This window comes from Zophobas morio, unplaced genomic scaffold (assembly GCF_036711695.1).
Source record: "Zophobas morio isolate AGI-343-1 ecotype UQ-CSIRO unplaced genomic scaffold, CSIRO_AGI_Zmor_V1 ptg000044l, whole genome shotgun sequence".
Classification (NCBI taxonomy): domain Eukaryota; kingdom Metazoa; phylum Arthropoda; class Insecta; order Coleoptera; family Tenebrionidae; genus Zophobas; species Zophobas morio.
Genome location: NW_026972149.1, coordinates 10,119,524 through 10,142,559, shown reverse-complemented (window position 1 = coordinate 10,142,559; position 23,036 = coordinate 10,119,524). Strand labels below are relative to the sequence as shown.

Here is a 23,036-nt window from a genome sequence, read left to right as displayed (position 1 = left end):
TCCTGTGAACTCTCATAATCTTTTCACGTCATGTACGGAGTAAATTGCGTTATACATTTCACGAGTAATATACTGATGAAATAAAAAGATGAACAGCGGCGGTGTATTGTGTCTGTGTAATTAAAGTTGACTCGTACGGTAGATAATTATGTAAATTGTGGTGAAATCAAAGGTTATTTTTAGGGTTGTATGATGCAAGGTATTAGTTTTCATAATGGCAGGAATGTAATTCTGCTGTAGAGAACGTTTAAATAGTCGAGTCGTTATGACTTTGAATATATGATTATATTACCGATGGTCTACAGGTCTTGTTATTTAGAGTAATTGGTAAGCGGTTATTTTATGACGAACTGTAAATGGAAATGCGACTATATTTTTACGGTTTCAGTACTTTTATATATTTTTGTAATGAGAGACTTTATTGCAGCGTCCCTTTTTGTTGATTGAAACGTGAGGGGTCGTCTGAATGGAGGAGGAAAATTTTGATTTTATAAAAGCGATATCAATGTACACATAATACGGGATCTCTGTGCGTTGGTGATTCTCTAGAGACGTAAATTTTGAATTTAAGATATTGAAGGCTCAAGTTGGCGAACAAATGAAATTCTAGATACTATACCCATGTACCACGGGGATTAAAATTTTAAATTAAATGAAATAAATTTGAGAAGTTTGCAAAGACATACTTTACTTAATTCAGTTAAAGTTTAAAATAAAACGAAAACGAACTCAATTAAAAAGGAATATTTTCTGCATTTAATTAGAACCCGAAAATATAAACGAAATTAATACGCGCGTGTTTGCCGTGAAATTGTGATGGTTATTAAATAAATAACGTTGAACAAAGTTAACTAATCCTACAAACAGGAAATTTTAATCTAATTTGAAGGAAGAGCAAATAAATTCTATAGGTTAATAAAATTTTAAAAATAAAATCTTGCTCCCCAAACGACATTCTCTGAGCAATATTTTATTCAATATCTTTCCTCAATTATTTAAAAGGGTTAATACGACGGGGGAATTCTTAACAAACTTGGAGTATTTTGTGCTCTTTATTCGGAAGTGCTAAACGGGCTTTTATGCCGGCATATGTGCACTTTTTTGAAGGAAGCTCCCTTGTTTTGAATAATAAATAGGTTTTAATTAAAAGGAAAACCTGCTCCTCAAATAAACCATTTCATTGTTGTTGTTATTAAAGTGTGAACATATACAGTAAATGTCGTATTTTACTTTTTCTAATTAGAAAAGTTAAATGTGTTTTTTAGTCCTCACGATTTCGGGGAGTTAATCTGGCGCTTAGCGTTTTGTGTTGTAAAAATTATTGCTTTCGGTTTTTTCGAGAGGATCTTCTTGGGAGCAGGAATCGGGGTTAATTTCCATGTTTTGTTTGTGCTTGAATTTCAAATTCAAGGCCAAACAAGGGATCATCCCCCGGTGGAGTATATTTGGTTGCCTATCTTACAAAGACACCCGCAGGCGTAGGCTTGAGACTTTAGAAAGGGCTGAGTGAGAGGTAATATTCAAGACTAATAGTCTGATATTTCGAACTGTGATTACATGTTTAATTTTAAATTAACTCAATTAAAATTAATTAGTTTGTTGTCGGAGCTACTCGTTTTCTAAACAAACCCTATAATTTAACTATTAACCAGTCTTGCAAGGACCTATTTGATAATAATACCATTCAAAAACGTTACTGATTAAAGCTTCATGCTCGCCGGGGTATTCAAGTCTATTTTATAAATTAAAAACCATCAAAAATTTATTTCGCACATAAGGATTACTCGCAACCCTAGCTAAATTATTCAAAACTTTGCATAGCGCTATTCTCGACGTACCTCATACCGAAACAAATTATGTGCTATTTCGCTATCATCTGATTTTTCAATGGCGGTGATCGGGTCAAGGTCGCATAAATATTGAGCGGTCGCAACTGTTACTAGTATTCTCCAGGGGTCAGGGCCCTGCTAACTCCCTAGACTAAACATTCAAGGACGCTCGGCTAATTGTGGCGTTTTTTTTTCCAAAACAAAGGCCGGATGTGCTTTAACTTCCGAAAAAATATTAAATCGAGGAAGTTTGCAGACTCGGGAGGAGTGTAAACTTATTTAATGTTCAGCTACCGATAACTTGAATATACGTGAATTATTGAAGACGTATAAAAATGGTGGAGGCGCTGGGATATCGCGGTTTCGATTTTTACAAACGAATTAATTTTGTGATAATGAGACAAAAATAACCGAAAAAAAGTTCCAAAGGATCGCAGACGACTTGATTTAGTACATAACGTTTTCTAAAACTTGAACCTGTAGCTGCTCTTGCGGTGTGATTATAAGCAAGGGGAGAAATGTAAGCAAATCTATTTAAAAGTGGTGGATGCGGCGCGATAATGATTGATTTCTAAATAAATTAAACACTTGCTACAATGCGCTACGTCTGTTTGTATGTTTGCGATGTGCTTGTAAACGAGAACTTTAAATCAAAAAGATGTTTTATAATGGTGCTTGCGCCGGAATAGCGTCAGCGAGGGGAGAATTTAAAATGGAGGAAGAAATCAAACCAGCTGCATTATATGAATCAAATCAATTTGAAAATGTATTCAACAATGAATCATTGTTCTATCCAGCTTCAAATCTTATCAACTTGCGAACCGGCCGCTTATAGGAAAATAAATTTTCTGTTATATGAAATAATTACCGAATACAAATAGAACCGCTAACAAAGAGATATTATGCATTCAGTTTCAATGTTTCATCCACAGGACGATAATAATGTGGTTAAAAATCAAAACTGTATTTCACAATTCACAGTATTGTCTATTATTTTTGTGCACTTCAATTACCAGTTTTAAAAATGAGTTTTTATGGTGAGTGGTGTCCGATACGGTGACGAGTGAATATAAATAGATTAATTTTATTTATTCATGACGATTCGTCACGGTCATATTACGAAAAGTTTGACGTCGTATATCAGCTTTAAATATATATTATAATCTAAACTTATTAGCAAAATTTAGCTTTACAAAACGAGTTAATTGGAAACACTTCCCGTTGAAATGAAAAATCGGACTAACCACTGAACATAACTTAATAACTTAATTATTGTGTCGTCGTTTTTAAAATTTTATTCTATTTTGATGTTGTTTACCAGCCTCGCTCGCGCGAAATAAGTCGTTGGTTCATTAAGGCAATTGAAAGATGCTTCTATTCCTTTAATAATTTCCTTGATGTTAGTTCCTTATTTCAGTAAACCAAATTTCAATCCCTTATTCAAAAGATTTAATTTATTTCACCCACTTAGTTGACCTTCGTTATTATCGTTATTATTTGCAGGGTCATTTTCATAACTTGCCCCGATGTAGAGAACTTTGAAGCTTATACTAACAAAAATACCCTGTTTTGAAAATTACACCACCGTTGCTATTTTATTGTATATCTCATTAAGCTCTCGTGTTAGGAGTTTCCAAAGTTTGTAAGTTCGGAGCTTAAGATACTACTGCGTCTTTTATTTTTACAATTATTCGAAAGATTAACATAATGTGGTTGAGGTACGTGGACGATATTTTTTCTATTTTTGGTACGAGTACCTAAAACGTGCAAGAATTTGTGGATATTTTGAACAGTTAGTTTAACAAGAGAAAGAAATTAGTAGTTTAGAAAAAGTTTTCAAAGTTTTCGGTGTGAAAGTGGTTTACATGTTTGCACCGAACCGACAAAACCTTGTCGACAACCCGGAAGACAAAGTAGGGAGAAAGGAAAAGTCGGAGATTTATGAAATCAACTGTAAAAATTGTAATCAAAGATTTATTGGACAAACAAAAAGGTCAATCATCAAACGGTTTAAAGAGCACATGGCTCACTGAAGACTTGATAGGAAACTTGAAAAGATTGTTTTAAATTCGCCAGATGAGTTAACGTTGAATATTTTTAGTTAGTGGAAGTCAAGTTTGTCGCTTTCTGAATGGCGTTTTTGTTGTTCAGTAGTTTGACATTCGATCTTGTAAAACGAATAACAGATACAGTGAAATAAACCTGTATGTTAAGTGGATAATAAAATGTAGTGTAAAACGTCTTTCGACTTTACAGCCTGTCACAGTTGTAACAGTACTGGGAGTAAATTTTCTTTACTTACACAAGGATGCGATTTCAGAGTGAAAGCTAGCATTTAATTTCGTTAAATTCCATATCAAGGCGTATTGTGTATTTGTGGCATTGGGCGTAACATTCTTTTTAGCGAGTGATCATTTTTTTCAATTAGCGCTGATTTTTCCAGCTGGGAGTCAGAGGATTTGTTGATTCCAGTCACGCTATACCGTATGTAACTGCAGTCGCAGCGAGGGAATGCGTAAGCTTCTGTTTTATATGCGCTTGCGGTATAAATTTCATTATTTTATACAGCAGCCCTATTTCTTGTTGAATCGAAATTGTGCTCTGAACCATTTAAAGCTATTCCAAAACTGTCGCAACTTCTGTATTATTGAAAACGTTTCGGAGCAGCTTTTAGGATCAATTAAATAACCACCAGTCACAATTCAGGTTCCGGAGATCCTTTCAGAAATCACGAAGAATGTATTTTTAATACAATAAACAGGATGAAGATGTAAAGAATTTGAAAAGAATGTAATTTATAACATTTCGAATGGCTGCTCTTGCATCTTTACGCACGTAAGTAAATGTTTCATTTGTCATTTATTAGGGAACAAAACGGAATGTCGACTATATTGTTATGGAAGTTTGAGGGCATTTTCCAGCTGCCTCCACAAATTTTGTTTTTAATGTTTAAGAATGCTGTTGTGGTTACCTCAAATTTTTACTAAATCACATCTATAGGTTCGGCTGTTCCAAGTTTTTATCAAAAGTGGCCCACTCATATTATTATGATTTACGGCGTTTTTCCAGTTCTGATTCCCGTTTCTTCTCTTTGAATCGAAAACATAAACATGGCGGCGCGTCGTTTTTGTGAAAGTGTTTCGTTTGTTTTATTTTTTTCCGAAAGCCGCTACTATTATCAATTCTGTGTATTCTGTGTGCATCCATTGTCGAACCTTCATAAATTTTAATAATATTAAGAAGTCATTGATTTTCTATGTCCGTAAGTTGAAAGGACGTTATTGATAACGAATTATACCGTATTGCTCGGTCGCTTTTATATGGAAAAGGACCGATGCCATCTGTTTCAAATATTGTTATTTCAGTCATTCTTTTTTCGGCTTTTTTCCTTTTATTTTCTATAAAATTGATCCAATAAATCAATTTTACTGTTGTATCACGTAAAAACATGGACAATAAAGGATGTGCATTGACGCAGCAAAGGTTAATCTCATTTTAGCCAACAGTCGATTATTACGATCTATTATTAAATTGGCGGTTACGTTAAGTAAATAACAATTTTACTCTAATTAAAAGCTTTTATGTGTGCATCCATCGGCGTAATTTGTGTGATTCTGCACTTAAATTCTCCATCATATCTAATTAAATCCAAGCCAACGTTTAACCGCGGCGTTGAACCAAGCTATAACCAAGATAAATTGCAAATATTTTTGAAAATTTAAAGCCAAACGAATTTTATGCGGGCGCATAAATTTTACCACGTAATTTCGCGAAATAAGGAGCTTTTACTGCCACGACTAGAGAGCTTAATCAGTAGTACATTTGCTAAAAATCGACTTTCGAAACGGAGATCTATTCCTTTATTACTCCCGTCATCACCATTGCAAGTTATTTTTAAAACGGTTCGTTACGCCTAAAGCTCCACACTTTGTTATTAGCTTACGTGACTGTCAGCTCTAGGATAGGGTCAACAAAACTCGGAAAAATCTTTGATTACTTTCAAGGAGCTCGGAAGAAATCAGCTCCTGCGATTGTTTGAATCCGTATTTGTGGTTCGCTATATTTAGTTTTGACGCATAGTATTAGAAATAATTGAAAATCGCCACCTGGCATGTTTATCTTAAGTCGAGACCGGCTTTCTCAAATCTGATACTTGCGTTGATAAGTTTTAGCCGCGACGCATACAATTTTCCATTGAAAACTTCCAAAACGAAATTAGTACGCTGTTTATACGTGAACAGCATGCCTTCGCCTAAGTTAGATAACTATTTCCGCTAGAGGCTGCGTCTCTCTATTTGACATTGGAACGACTCGCACACATGACGTTCCCCTGTTTTCATCATACTTACCACTACACCCGACTTAATAGGTTAAATTTTTAACCTCGTCGTTACAATTAAGCGTTACGTTTTGCGAGAAAATTGTGGTTCAGGGAGGTTTTATATCGTCGTTGATGGCTGCAAGCGAGCGTGGTTGTGACATGTAGTCTGACGTAGGTTCTGTATAAATTATGCGCTGACGTTCTTGCTGAATTGTCATAGCACAGAGTCTATTTTCTGCAAAAGCGAGCTCATTTTTGTTGTATGACGTCACAACTTGCGACGATCGCAGAAGGGGTTAATTTATTAACGACTAGAAGAGTTTGGTGCTTAAAGTGACTGCCTTTCATGTCGTTGCGAGATTTTTAATTCTACGTAAGGTAATTGTCGTTGTGTCGTTGCGTTGGGTAATGGTTTGCGGGTGATTTAACACTCTTTTCGCATTTCTGAGTTAAGTGTAGCTTTAGTAGTTTTGTTGCGGAGGAACTGAAATGTCATTTCCTTTTTCTCTGTTTTTGTCGACGTTGGTTTGCATTCACTTGCATGTGGCGGAGTGGCGTAGAAATTAAGAGGTTTACGTCTGCTCCTCGATTGAGCGGATGGGGAGTACGTCTGGAGCATCAAGGGCATAGTAGTGGCTTATGTTGATTATTATGGAAAATAATGAGAAGCAGGAAATAGGGGAGAAGAGATTAAACTGTTTGCGTTAGGTCGAAATCTGATATGTGATTAATTCTGTGTTGTAGTGACACAGCGTGAGGCTGCAATTTTCAGCATCTGTCGTAGGTAAGGTTACAAAGTATTTGTTCGGAAGTAATTAAACCTAACCTAACATATTTTGAGAGCTCCTTAGAGATATTTAATTAATTTAGTAAGGATTTAAGTGGAACAAGAGGAGTGCGGCTCCAATAATGCGCAAGGAATGTGTCTTTGTCCCGAGCTTTAGAAATGATACCACTAATAAGTAATAAGAGCACTTGAAATGATGGATTTCGATTATAATGTAAAATTGTGAGGGACGGAATTGGTATAGTAGCAATCAAGAAGCTATTAAGAAGTTGCAGTTTGTATAATATGAATGCGCCAAATCCTTAATTAAGGAGTAGCCAGCTTCGCAGCGGTCTTCCTTGCGCCGGTTTAGCCACACTTTGCTAGTATATGGCCTCGAATATGCTAATATAATGGCCCGCTAGATGGGGATATTGCGTAATAGCTTAATACAAGGGAAAGAGGTTAAGACAATTGCGTATGCATGAAGGAGACGGTTTCGTTGCCACGGGCTTCAAACTCATCTTCATAAGATCATTTTTACCGTTACTTTAGCCAACTCCTGATGAACTTAACTATCGAATTTTTAAAATCAGGTCATCTGTTCGCTTCAGACTAAGCTCATGCTTTCCTCCTGAGTCCAACTACTTAGCCGACTCAGCAATAATGATAATTCGACGTCTCTATTTTCCGTCTCCCGAGTCTTATTGGTTGATGAGCTTAATTATAATCGGGTGAAGTATCATCATCTTTTCTCACCATGTTTTCCTTCGTGATATTCACGGTCCTAGAAAAAACTAAACATTGGATAGACTTGTTTACAGTCAGGTTAGGTCAAGTGCGTTGTTTGTGTCATCCTGTCACAGGATCTTTGAAGGATTTTTGTCTTCACGGTAGAAAAAACAGTCTGTCGAATGTTGATGGAGTACTTTGTACTTTTGGAAAACGCAAATGGCAATTAAAAATGTGTGCAGAGTTGGCATTTTATTACCTATGGTTTAACAGCGTCCAACAATAACCCACTCAATCGGAAAACATAATTATGACCCGTTTTCTGCGATACTGGGTCCCTTTCACGTTTCATTCAATTATGATAATTCGAAAACGCTCAATATTTGACATGAAATTAAACAGTTTTCAGTGTTGCCAGGTGCTATGTTGTTTACCATGTTCGTGAAAAACAAACAAGAAAGCATCATGCGTATAAACCGATTTGTTCAATTATATCAATATTTATGTGGATTTGTTAAGTTTATTATAAAGCTTTCACTCGAAGTAATTATTGGTTTTGTTTATTTTGAGCACGTCTAGGTTCAGTTTATTGGTGAAATTTCATAAAGCTCTACAATTTAACTATACACAACAAATTATTTAAGTGGATGTAAATTAATTTTGTTTGGTTGATTCAGTCATCGTGATGGTCAAACACAAAATTGTGATAATCATGTACGTTACGCGTTGAAAGTTTTTCAGATAGTGCCCGAAATTGCTCTTACATCGATACGGCAGCAATTAACGATAATTTCATTTAAAGTTTTATAGATCATAATCAGCTAAACACACGCGAAACCTACTGCATCGCTGTTGCAGTCACGTAAGCCTGTGAGAATTAGGTAGTGAAAGGCGTGGATGAAAGATTGGCCAATGAACCTTTTTGTTGGCATCACTACCGATGTTCATTTTTCATTTCATCTGAATTTTTGATGACGTCACACTGGCCCACTAGATACTTTCCTATAAAAGATTTGCTGCACTTGCATTTAATTGTGAATTATTTTCTTATCCCGTTTCGTATTCACTTAAACTACGAGCTGAAATTCCACGTTTGAAAACATTGTTATCGCACTTCTTCTTTTACTTTTCGAAAAAGCTCTAACTCGATCTTGTTCTTGTCGAGATGTTTAATAAAATACCATTTATTTAAGCACGACTACATGAATTCGGCTCCAGGCGACTACTTAAATTGACTGACGTAACTCAAAGTCTACAGCACGTTGTTCAAAAAATTCCGACGCTTGACGCGATAGAAGCACGAACCAGTGACAGTCAGAGCTTCGGGAATGTTTTGAAATTGCAGTCGATTCAAATCAATTATTCGGACCAAAATCGTTTGAAAAAAAAATCCAATTATTTTCGGGAACGATGAGACTGAACTTATGTTGTAAAGGTTTATTACGACGAAGTCGCACGTATAATAGTGTTGACGTACATAACGTCGTCAGAAGAGACTTTTTCCGAGCTCTTTTGATTTTTTTGCTTAATGGAGGCAGAGAGTGGTTTTTTATTTAATTAATTTAAATTATCAGCTTTGATTACATAGCATTAGCGCAAAGAATATTTTCTTTTATTGTAGTAAGTCCAGGCAGACTTTTCGTGTTGCTTAATCGAAATTTTATGCCTCACGGCGGGGTTGGAGATTTTTTTATCACAATAAATGGTTATAATTTTTCTTCATGATTATTAAGATAGAAGTACTTATTAATGTGTAGGTCATTAATTTTCAGTTAACACGTCGTGAAAAGGTGGAGTTCATTTTAAGAATTTCTTTCGCAAGATATTTATTTTAATTTGAGTGAGCAATTAGTGGAAAGTACCGAGAGTGGAATGTTTATTTGAATATTAAAGCGATTAAAATCTACATAAACTTATGCTTTACCGCACGCACTTTTTAAGGGGGAATTATACAAATTTTTCACTTATTAAATCCGATTTAATTAAAAGCAAACGAAATTTTTTACCACTGTATGTAATTTATTTACCGTTGTGAATTTTTTGATTCGGTTGGGGAGAATGCGGCGGCCAAGTTTTATAAACTATTGTTTACAGCAGACACATTGTTACATTGTCGGAAAAGTTGTAAGTCGATATAGCTTGCTCAAGTTTATAAATAAATATCGGGCGCTTGACAGATCAACATTTTTCCTGTAGGATTCTTTAATCTGACCAAATAAAAGGATAAGGACCACTCGACAAAGCTCGACGGAAAGTTTCTCTGTTTACGTATATTAAAAAAGTGGATGGCGTTGGAAAAGTAATATTTGATTTGAAACTTGAAAGCTGATTGCCAGTTTCATCGAAACACGAAAGAGTAATTGTTGTTTTCAATTAAACAACGAGATTAACTTGAATTAAATTAAAAATCTTTTGTTTAATTCCTCATAATTTCCGTTTGTTTGGATTGATTCTGATTTTCTATAATTACTATCGGAAATTGATTTTATTCAAGCGAAGTTGAAAAAATAGTTTTTTTTCAAACATGCAGTCTAGTTTCGCTTCGGATTTTTTAATTAAGTTATAACCGTCGGATTGAACTTGCTTTTCTGTGAAAAACATTTTATTAAAATTAAGTTGTTTTTTTGCTTTCTAGTTTTCCGATCAGCCGCGTCGGAATTTAAATTTCCCTAATTCACTAACTGGAATTTCCCATTTAGCTTTGTTGTTGATTTGTTTTTCTATATCACATTTCGATACACGACACCTGCGTTCTGACAACAAAACAACAAGGGGCTTACTATTATCTCGGTCTTTTTACGCTATCTGGCGTGACCACAAAAGGGATGTCACTCGATTGTGATAACGAAAAAAAATTACGCCGCTGTTGCACAGGGAATGGCGTTTTGTATAATAATGTCGAAATTTTCATTCAATAAAACATTCCAAATTTCCATGTATCGAACGTGTTGCTGAAATACCTTAGCCATATCCATATATGGATGGCAACATCCTTTTTGAAACTACCCTCTCTTTTATTATCCTCCAAATTAAATATTTTACATTTTATTGTGGTTCAAACGTGATTCGGCACAGAAATATTTTGAAATGGAGCCGATTCTATTCAAGGTTTTCAATACTCGCGTGCACTACCCACGTCATAAATTTTGCGTTCTTCAGAGAATTATTTAATTTCCGTTAATTGAAAAGTCGTGCTTGTTCGAGTGATCTTCCCTATCGGTTTTCCATCCGAATTTGTTTATTGAAGTTTTGTCACGCTTTATTGCCATGCTTACCGTCATTAAAATAGAATAACAATAACGGACCTAAACAGTGGATGCGTGATCGGAAAACTCTGTTATCTTGATATCCCAGAAAATCTTGAAAATGCTACCAAACGAATTACGATCTAATCCAAAACGTCGGCAATTCGCCTTCTTTCCGAGAAACAAAGTGCTGTAATCGTAACGAGCTCAGAAAAGTGTCCTATTAAAAAAAATGCGATGTCGAAGAGGAATGAATATCAATAATTACAAAAAATTAATCCGTCAAAGAGACAACAATATAAATACGTCGAATTGTCACAAAACTTTCTACCATTTTAACGAGCAGTTGGAACAAAAGAGACATCAAAGTTTCGCCAAACCAGGACGCTTCCCTAGTTGGTGTATTTCTGGTCTCCCCTATTAAAGTGCACGTTGCAGTGACATTAATAGCAACGTTTGTTCCTCGCGCGATTACATACTGTACGTTCTTGCGAGTAATTAAACACTACTTTAGGGTTTTTCGGACCATCATTAAATGACAAACTAAATCGGAATTAACACTTCACGTAAGAGAAAAATTAGTTTGTCAACGGCATGTTGTAACCGTTATGATATGTTTTGCTCGTGGAAGTGTTCGGTTTCTTAAACAATTCCTGTTAAAGAGAGTGAAGCTGATTTCTCGCGGCTCGCATTCCATCATTGAGCATCTTATTCAAAAAAAGCCCTCTGACAAACACGTTACGTCTTAACAAGATGTCACTGTTTTAGGGGTTTCGAAAACGCTGACAGTTGAAGTGATATTTTATTACTTGTCTTCAATAGACGGTATTGTTATGTTCCTTTTAGAAAAAATCAGCTTTGAAAAGGCGAACTGCCGCCTACGCCTTAGTTCGCAACAAGCAAACAAGTCAGAGTGTGACACAAGGGTGTGACAGCAAAATGGTCAGCAATATAGGCGTATGAAGTCGATTGTGTATCTAAATTTCCCACAGCAACGGATCCTAATTAGAACGTTAAATCACGTCGGATTATTTGTTGGCGAACACGTGAACTAATTGTTGTCAAGTAGGTTGAAAACAGTGAGGATTTCGAGAAGAGTTAAGCACACAATCTCCTTCTTCATGTATCTGGCGGATAGCTGTTGTAGTCGATGGTAATTGCACCGTAGTAGCCAATTATTTCATGCAGGGTCTAGTTTTAATTAAACCATAACAAGAGCGCACAATTGAAAGCTTATCTTTGATAATTTAATTGTCGTGCCACCTTTTTTAATCATGTTAAAGTCAATATCGTATCACAAAGCAGCTACCTATCCCCATTAACTGATTAAATTACGTCAAATTACCCAACATACAGCTCGCTAATCACATTAAACTTAAACCGCGTGCATCTATCCTCCAGTTTCCAAGTACACTAATTATTACTTTTAAAACCCCAACAAGTTGACGCGGCGGTTCGAAGGTCGGGTTCCGGGATGAAAGTTTCTAAATGGGACACGTGCCTACCACGATGTTATTGCTCCCTATGAACACACGTGAGTGACAACTTGCATGCATACACATGACGGCTATTACGACTAGTATCCACGCGGGGATCTCGTAAGAATCATCGTTGTAATGTGTTTCCGATGATGTCGATTCAACCGGAACTTGGCCGCTGTTCAGTTGGCTATTTGGACAATAATTTTGTTTAATTAAACAGATGGAAACCTATTACTGGTGAATACAGGGACTGACCCTTCCTGAACTCGGGATAATGGCGGACGATATCAGCGTGTATTGATGTCCGCCGAAAAATGCTCCACGACCTTCATTGTCTGAGGAATTTCGCACGACGTCTTCAAAGAAAATACACGTATTTACGCAGTTGTGAAGCGTTTCTTTAAGCTGTTACAATTTTGAGCTAACAGCGTCTGCTAAAATTTATGTGGAGAAGTATGCAAGGAAAATACAAGCTGTCTGGAGGAATTCGAGAAAAGGTATTGTGCTACCGACACACTCACTCCTACACTTTTATTCCATCAAGACATTTTCTGAGCGCATCTGAACTTACGTCGTTCGAAAGTGTTAATCATTCTGCTGTTGCTGCTTTGTTACTTGATATCTGCATCGTTGGCTTCCATGTCTTGCACTAACTTCAACAGAACTAATAAATATCGTCGTATCTAACAAGAGCGTTTTTACTCTTTGGTTCCAATGTCTGGATGCGAAAAGTTTTAAGCACTCCGATCGATACGGATTTTTCCTCGTTAAGTCGGATCGTCATAAAATTAATAGACTGATTTCGCTTTTAATTATAAAATCTGAATTAATTTGCAATTTATCCATCGAAATTTTCAGACATCGGTGTTAAACTGATCACGATCTTTTTCCTCCTAATCAATATCAACAATTTATTTTGCATGCGATATTCAAATGAATCGGTTATTTACTTTATGGTAGTTGAACGTTTTTCGATCACGCACCCACTATTTACGCCATTATTATTCAATTATTATCGACAATTAAGGATGGAGTGCATGTCGTCGCGAAACTTTTTGCCATTCCGAGGGCTTCACACAGCACGTCTCTCAAATGTTCTCGTCCAATTAAATAAATGCCAACGCGGTCAAACTATATAACGAATTTCAAAAACATTCAACTTCCGCATTTCCACAATCGAAATAATACGTTTCGTCATAATCTCATTTCTTGATGGAGAACAATACAGCTCACTTTTTAAAAACTAGTTCGTGGTGCACCATCAAAAAATTACTAAAATAGTTAACCCTCTTTGTTTTAGTTTTTTGTTCAGGCTCGAGGTTTGGTTTGTTAGTCCTAAGCGCATTTAATAATTGGACGAACCGGGTGGAAACAGCTACTTACCGGACAAGAGCCGCGCCGGACGCTGGATTACACCTGCCATCTATGTAGAGAAAAAACTTTGGTAGTTTATAGCGCTAAGGCTAGACAACTCAATGAAAAGCTCTAGACTGCAGAATAATCTATAAATCTATAGCAACTTGTTTCATATCATAGTAGTGCTATTAAGAGGAGTTTACTTTGAACAACTTTATAAATGAAGAAAAGAAACGAAACACCTAGTGAATGAAGCGTACTGAATTATGAATGTGGATCCATAAACTGTCGATATGGTAATAGTATAAATCGTTATTTCTACACAGAGCTGTTGTGGTTATAATGAACTAATGGAAGAGTAATTGCGCTCCACTCAAAACAAAAGGTTGCATGTTGATAATGCAAGGTAGTAGCACTATAGATCCGATAAAAGCAAAGATTTTTAATTATGTTGAAAATTTTGCTACTAAGTTAAAGCTTTTCTCGTATCGCTGCTAATAGGAACTTATTTGCTGGCGAAGAGCTTTTGATGCTTTTGCGGCAATTCTATTATTGCTTAGTGTTAAAACGGCGAAGTTTGATCCGTATTTACACAATGGTGATTTTTAATTACTCGCTTTTGTGGCATTGTATTGTTTTTACTGTATTGTGTGTTTGTATGATATGACGAATAGCAACAACGTTATAAAGCGCGATAATATGAATCATTACGTGTAAATAAATAGCGTTTGGCGTCACTGAATCCTATGGCAAGATTCATTGTGATTTTCTCAATGCGAAGCGTATAGAAGGTGTGCGATATAAACAGGTTTCTGTTTTTCTTCGATATTACAGGTTTTATTTTTCTTGAAATTTTCTTGCATCGGTTGTCGGATACAACGTCAGGGTCTGATAATAATACAGCTTCAGGCATCAGAATCTAGCTTTCAGCTACTTTGTTTACCTTGCCTGTGATCTGAAATGCATTTGCTGACCTGAAAAATTCCAAATACTCCACAATTCCGAGGAATTACTTGTACCATATATAAAAGTATCAAAGCTAATAAAAATTTATGGCAATTCTAAAACAAGTTAGTACACGTTGTTTTGTCGTCTCAATTATTAAAGATTTATTCCTTGCGCGTAAGAAAAATGACCTAGGAAGGCTACACTTTTATATTCCGAGTGTGTCTTTCATTAAAACACAAGAGACTAATAAAATTTTATAGTGTATAACTTTTACATGTTCCTAGGGGTGTAATTTTTGAGTGTAGTGAAATAACACTTTAGCAGCGTTTAGTTAAAAAATGATGGCACAGAAACTGACACGTTTTCACACTGTTATCGCAGTTAACGACGAAAGATTCGCTTCGCCCATTTTAGACGAAATTAAATATCGTCTAGGCAATTTTTCACAAAGACATAAATTACATTTTTAAACCGAATAAAATAACTCACTCTTTCACGAAATTAAAATTTATGTAGTTATTTTTTTTCAGGAGCAAAAACGATGCTTAAATTGTGTAGGCCACCGATAAATCTTCTTTTGAAAAACTATTTCCTAATGTTGCTATAACGGCTCGCCGTAATTATGACGGCACTGCACGCAAAAACTTGGAATAATTTTTCACGGAGTGGGAGCTTCGCTCGCACTTAGTACCTCGGTGTGCTCGCTGCGTCAGAGCATTTTAAATGAAACCGATTGACTTGATTCTTGGCTATCGTTTGAAGTATACTTCGGTCTAACCAATAAAAAATGTTGCCACGCCATCACCAGAAGGGGGTTTGTCACACATTATGCATTATATAGCGTTAGCTACGTTTTACGGGTACGCACGCACACTTTTTACATCCAACTTATTTCATTGTGTTTGTTAATACCCACAAGAACGAGGAAGAGAGGAGCGGAAAACAGTAGGTATATGTATTTGGGATAGGAATTTAGTTTCCAAAATCCTATTAAAGTTAGGAATATCTCGTTTCAGTCACTCGTGCCGCTTTTAATCAATATAACTTAGCCAACGTTGTTCTAAATTATTCTTTATTTGTAAAGAAAAATGTTCACGCGTTTTTGTCACAACTGATTTTAAATTGTGCATGTCGATTTCTTTTTTATTGTACTTTTTCAAGGACTACACTTTGCATGATTATTATTGCCATGTTCGTATTTTTATGTATTCTATTATTAGATTAACGCAGCTGTATAATACTCATGCAACTGAACAGGCTTGAGTTTTACGTGATTTTAGTTAATGGTGCAGTGGATAAGATCATATGAGAAATAATTAACTAATCGTTAATTAAATAACTGCGGTTACAACGATAATAACATATTATTCCATGTTTGTAATTATAATGTTGGCTGCACACGAAGGCAATAAGATCATAACCATAAAATAAATACGCATATTTGTTGTACTTTTCGCGGCTGATATAACTTGTAAAATAAAATCAACCTAGAAAGATAGATACTCTGATCTAACAATGTTGAAGCTGTAATCATACTTGTGTGCAGAGAGAGAAAAAAATAATTGTAGATAGTTACCGAAAACTGAACTACATAGAATTCTCAATACAGTCGATAATTGCTTCAAATTTGTTTGTCTTGCACATGTAGTCAGTTAATCAATTTCGAACAGAATATTGACGTAATATCAAGTCAACATTATTGTTTGAAATTGTTGATTAACTATTTATAGTTGCATATGCAGCACTTGTATAAATTATGAGGAGTATACGTGTATTGAGTGTACAAACTGATTCTACGTTCTTCCCCAGTTAATCAGTCAACGCCATCAGACTAAACAATTAATTACCTGTGGGCTAGCAAAAACTCTCTGTTATTATTTCTGCTAGTGACTTACTTCTATCTAGGATGGTGAATTCTGGCGCTGAATCTTCTCTCGTAACAATCAATAATTGTTCTGTATTTGCAATATTTAATTAAAGTGAAGAATGTGATTTAATTAAAATCGCGTCCTCTCACTCCACTAAATGTAATAGAGACAAGAGACAATGTTTACTAATCGATAAAACAGAATGTAGCACATATAAAATGAATACTTGAAATATTTCGTCGTATAGCGGTTAATACTGACAGTAAATTTGATGTGATAATCAAACATCGACTATCGGATTTTGCCTTGCGAGTCTACGCCACTGAGGCCGCTTTCGTGTTTCTGGTGTGAAGGAAATTAGCATGTAGGTATGACAATTTCATTGGAAAGTATCGCCAGTTTGCTTGACATTTAATCGATGTTTAGGGGAGGTAAATAATTTTTATAAGGTATTCATTTGTACTCGGTTTATATTCATGTCATAATGTTACGTGTTATGTAAATGTTTTCTTATTTTTATGTCTAGTAAAAACAAAGATCGATGCACGCTGTAATAGTTCGGAAACAAAGAGAAAAGTTCGTTATTACTACATGAATAACACAACTAAGGTGTTTCCTTTAATTACTTCGTACGTAACACGGCTTGTGATATGCTTTTTTCTTTTTAAAATTTGCAATTCAATGCGGAACTCCTTGACACACCCTCCGTCGGGATAACAGAGTGTAATAGCCCTTCATCGGACTCGATCACTACGTAATAATTATCAATTAGGGTTATTTATGAAGGGGAGTAAGCAGCACAGATTAAATAATGTTTTACGTCTTGTTTTAGCAATTATTTGTTCTACCTGTGGCAAGGGAAATGTGGTATATTTTAGTTGCTCAGGTAATAAATCATTTTCCTTAAAGGCAATTGCGTCGTGTTAGTGAATTTTGATTGTAGAAACGCGAATGGGCGAAGATAAATTAAATAAATAACGGTATACAATACGGCTAATGCTTTACGTCATTTTTCATCGTTTTTTAACACACAAGAAACTATTTGTTTCCAAAATTCTGTTTACTTGTATGATTTGACTTTTCGCTCGACTGAAGCGACATCGTTTAAGCGCATTTATATGAATAGGGGATAAACCGGTTGTAAACCAACTAGACCATGTGCAAACGCTTGTGAGTTTTATTCTAAAAGACTTTGTTAGCGACAAAGTGCATGAAAGTGTAATCAACTGAGAACTGAAGCAGATATTTTGCCGTGACACCTAAATCCTCCACGTTATAAGAAATCGACGTTTTTTTGTTGCGGAAAAAATCCCGGAAATTTTTAAAATCGAATTGAAAGTGGATACCTTAATAATTGAGATATCGGTAGCCGATAAAAACGAACTTTCAAGAGAAATTGCAAATGCGTCATCACGAAATTTTAAACTGAAACTGGAGTCCTAGGATGAAAACGAGAAGGGACAATAAACAACGATTAGTAATCCCGAAAGAACTTATTAAAGCGTCTTTTTAAAAATTTATCGAGTCGAGATTAAAGTAAAACAAGTGTGAGAAAACAGGAGAGGTCGCATAAAAACGGTAAGAGAAGGAAGAAGGGAAAGATAAACATCAGGACTGCCTTAAAAAAGTGGGAGTCGAAGTACGTTAAGAAGTGGTCAACTCGAAGGGTGACTAGAGTTAAGGAGTCAGTGAGTATTGTCGCGAGCGTTCTGGAACTGAAGTGACTCGAGCAAAAAAACCAGGGGAGATTTGATAGTCTGATTAGACGAAAAAGTAATGTGTAATAGAGCGTTAATTGTTAAGAAGTTGTAATCATTAGGGTGGTTTTAATAAAGTTATTAAGTTTCAAATTTCAGCCATTATCGGAGAACCCATGCTAGAACCCAACAGACGGAAGTGTAGAGAATTTCCCGCACGGTACGAATTTTACTTTGTTAAAATCGATCGTACGGAAAATTTCTCGTGGACTACTTTTTTTACAGAAGAAAAAGAAAAAACATTCGCCGAGCTTTACGGATCTTTGTGCGAAAAGAGTCAGTGGTGAGACATGCAATCCCCCTTCACTTCGTAGATTTTCCGAATTCGGAAAGTATAAATACATTTTTGAAAGAGTGCTTTAAGTGGTGGAATGTCTTTGATATTTGATGTTGGTTGATTTAAGAAAAAAAAATGGAGTGGGATAGGCAGGTAAATGTAGTGATAAGTGGGTTTCGGCGAAGTGTTTTGTGCACTTTCTTAATTCTGTTGGAATATTAGGAAAATGGAATTAACACGGGGGTCGGTGTTTAAAAATAGCACCATAAGTTACTTTTTTTAATTAACTTCCAGACGCGTCACTGATGTTATTACAAGAAATGAAGGCGGCAATTTGCTGCAAGGCCGCGAACAATTTTAAAAGGTAAATCCGTCGCCGTTGTAATTTTTAACAAACTTTGTGCGCTTAATTATTGAATTACTTATCTGTATAGATTACAAACGTAGCACTAGCTCGCGTGCGCACCCTGATAAAAGGAGGTGAAAAATAATTACATTTTTTCCCAAGCTAATCGCATTTTTACGGTAAAGCCGTTATTATACTTTCCCTACAAGTGCATGGATATAACCAGAGAAAATTTGCATTTACAGTAATTGCACGCCCTTTGAAAATTATTATATGACGAGATTTATTACACTCGTCCTGATTTAATTCATTTACATTATAAAACGATCAATCAAGCTTCTCACTTTATCCTCTTTTTCAATAAATCCAAATAAACCTCTTCCATATTTTGTATGTAATTGATTAACTCATTTATTAATCTAAATCTTGACTTTGCCTGAAAAATGTGCGCCTAACCAAACGCCCATCAATCCAACAAACTCCACTAATCACCACAATTAATTACGAACCGTAAACAAATACCCCTTATCTATATTTTCAGGGTTTTTAAAAGTGCATTTTGTACACAGGAATGACGACGGCGTGCGGCAATTAACATATTTTTAAACAAATATTTACTACGGCCGTATTTCACGCTCGGGAATATTATACGACGAGCCAGATTTATTAAATTTTAGTTCGGCCAAAAAACTACAGCGACGAGGACTTTTATATTCACGTCCAAGTTTTTCACGTTTTAATTAAATTTAAATTGCAACTAGGGAACTGTCAAAGTATGCCGACTTCTATCGCAGTAAGCGAGGGTGAATTATTCCAATGAAATACGTACATTATTAGGGGTCGAAAAATTTGTTAATTTTTTAAATATAAATTTCGACGACCCACTAGTTGTGTTCTCCGTTATTACGAAACGGGGTAATATAATTTTAACAGTTTTAATTTAGTAGTGTATGTGGCGATATTGTTTCAATTTGAAACTGTCACACCAGCAAATTGACGCCACAGCGAAACACATGCTATCTTGTTTTTCGAACAGTTCGAAAAGTGGAGTAACCTGACACTAATGGCAGATTTTCTTACAAACATCTCGTATAACTGGGATTGTGAGCTTCTAAGACCGTTACGAGAACGTTCGAGTACCTCTTATTATGCTGTTAGTCCGCGTTGTCAGAAATGAAAAGTTTCCTCTCTTGCTCATTGTTTATAATTTCAATGCGCCATTGAAATAGTGAAATTTTGCACGATATTATCGCTCGCCCGGAGGATTACTATATTTTACCCTGACATAAAGTAAGAGTAGCAGCAGCTATATTTTTCCATCTTAAAACATCCAAACATATGCTCCCCTTTCAAGTTTTGTTTACAATATTTGTACTCCTTAATGCACACTGTTCGAGTTTTTCATGCTTTTAATGACCCTAATGGAAACTCTGTCAAGTATGGCTCATTGAATGTATGAAGTTTAATTAGGTTCCTTGAGGGCTATAAACTTCATTGAAAACAGGGCTTTTGGGAGTAATCCTTTCCAAGAAAACCACCTTCATTTAAAAACGTCAAAAATACCCAATGCGGTTTCAGGAAACTTTGTTTATTTCGAACTTCTTTGAATTCGAATTTACTATCTCTTTTAAAATAAATGATTTCTCGTATGAATTCATTTTCATAAATCACCGATTGGCATATTTTCCATAATATTTATTTTAAATAAAGGTATTATGCAAATGAGTAATTATTGTAATCCAGTTCTATTAATTGAGTCGTGCATGTAAAATAAATATTTATTATGATTTTATATACATATAATGAAAAATTTGTTTTTAATTTCAAATGAATCAACAATTAAAGTTAAAATCCGATAACATTTAAACGTCAGAGATTATTTGCATTTTTTAAATAAAAAAATAATATACAATGCAAAATGATATTTAAAATAAACAAACAGAGGTAATGAATGCGATCATGTCCGATCAATTAACTCTAAATCCACAAAACATTCATATGTTTACAAAATTTGTTTCGTGTGTACAATAAACCTGACAATGCATAGACAAATAAAAAATATATTAAAAACCCGCATTCATACTAAAATACCACGATTCTCATTATTATATGCAATAGCGAATCATATTGTGCTATCTTTGTGTGTGTGTGTGTGTGTGTGTGTGTGTGTGGTAGTTAAATTTAATTTAAAAAGGACAACCTCTACATTCTAGGTAAAGATATCGAGGAAAAAACAAACAAAAATTGGTCATGCAATTTTATTTTCAGTTGTGCACTTGACGTAAAATTTATTAAAAACTTTTTTGTCGAAGCGGATTCTATATAAAAAAAACCCTTTGTTTCGTACTGTATAAAAAGTGTATCGGTTGGTTGCTGAGAGTGCACTTATAATTAATTAAGTTAGAAAGAAAGTCAAATAGATAGCGACTTCCAGAATTATATGAAGCGAGCGAAACGAGCGATTGGTTATTTTTGTACCCCTTAGAGTACAAAATCGACTAACAATTAAGTGACTATAATTCTGCAAAAAACACTTTTTAATGAGTAAATTTTCCCACAAACGGAGCTTTGTGTAAATCGGATCTTTACATGGAGGGATGTCTCTCAAAAGCGACACATTTCGCCAAAGTCGCTGCTTTGTAGTTATCAATATTTAATGCACACTTTTCCTGCGACTTTACGACAAATCGAAGTATAAATCTATTTTAGATTTTATGTAATTTTAACGTTTTATGGCAATATAAAAAGTGACAGCCATCACAACAATTTAATGTTTGCTTATATTGCGGCATTACATCAAGGAATTTGGTGCTTACGAAATGTGAATAAGCCGTAAGCCTGTTATTGAAATGTGTTAAGCTCACAGCTTGTACGTGTTAATTCGGTTATACGAAGTCAGATATTTAAAAAAATTGGTGTGAAAAGCTCATCCAACTGAGTAGTCAAAAGAGTACATTAATTATTTTTTAAGAGTTTGGCGATTACGTTTCAACGTTTAACTTCACATTGTTAAAACGGTCGGAATCGTATTACGGTGTTATTCTCATTATCTCAGTTTGAAATTTCATTTTTACGTGTCTAAATCGTCTAGAAAAGTGACGTCAATAGGATATCCATGTCTAGTAAAGTTGGTTTTACAGAGGTGTTGTCAGCTGTGGATGTCCAGGAACGAATCAACAAAATAAAATCTATTTAAGGAAATCATTTATGTCTAAGGTGAATAGTACAATCAATAATTTAGGACAGCAGGGTAAAAATCAACATTGGTATTTGGAGTTAGTAGATATTCATGAAAGAATAGCCCATTATTCAATACTGAAACGCCAAAATGTTTAATGTCGAGGTATTTCAACAATAAGTTGTTCAAATTAACGGTTACTATTTACATATGCGGATGTTCAGGTATAGAGTTAGTCGAATATTAGTTGTTCAGATATTATTTGAGTGTTTCGTCATTAGTCGCGTTATGTTCTGCAAATTTGACCGCGATTATATATCATGTTGTCGTCACACGAGGATGTAGGTCGGTAATATACCTTACAAATGTCCGAATTCGGATCCGCGTGTCGTGGGGTTATTGATCACTTTTCTGTCGTAAATTGAACTGCCATTATCGAGCACGTGTAAACAAATATGGTTAAATTAAAGTATAATTAAAACAGCACATTTAAGAACACGCAAATCTGCGGTTTGTATGCCTTAATTAGGTCCGGAGCGATATGCGTCTACCAATACGTTACAATGCGCTGGATAAATTTTGACATAAGCCAACGCCGTTATTCACCCCAATTACACCCAGGAACACATCACGCATACTTCCAAGTGAATTTAGTTCAAAGGTCTGTTTCTTAAGTGCACTTATACAAGCCATTTCTCAAAGCTCTTACATTGTTGTCGATTTTTAGAGTTTGAGGTTTCAAATTGTTGTATGCACAAAGACGATTTATGACGCTTTGAGAGATATCGAATGGTGCATCAGTTGTGATTGTGCGGAAAATTTATTTTAGCGTGTAGGAGCGAATAGGCCCGGAACGTACGTCCCATGTTATGTAATTTTTTACGTACGTCACGAATAATCTTCGTTCACCTGGAGGAGCGTGATATTAACGC

General features: G+C 35.3%; 1 protein-coding gene and 1 long non-coding RNA gene across 4 annotated transcripts in view; one reads left to right on the top strand and one right to left on the bottom strand.

Annotated features, from left to right (window-relative positions):
• Positions 1-23,036, bottom strand: part of LOC135141183 (Protein tyrosine phosphatase 99A) — a 156,213-nt gene that overhangs the window by 49,027 nt on the left and 84,150 nt on the right. The gene's annotated exons all lie outside the window — the stretch shown is intronic.
• On the top strand, positions 74-604 carry LOC135141431 (uncharacterized). Its single transcript, XR_010282385.1, has 3 exons — positions 74-133; positions 184-327; positions 428-604. It is a non-coding gene; the product is annotated as an uncharacterized LOC135141431 (long non-coding RNA).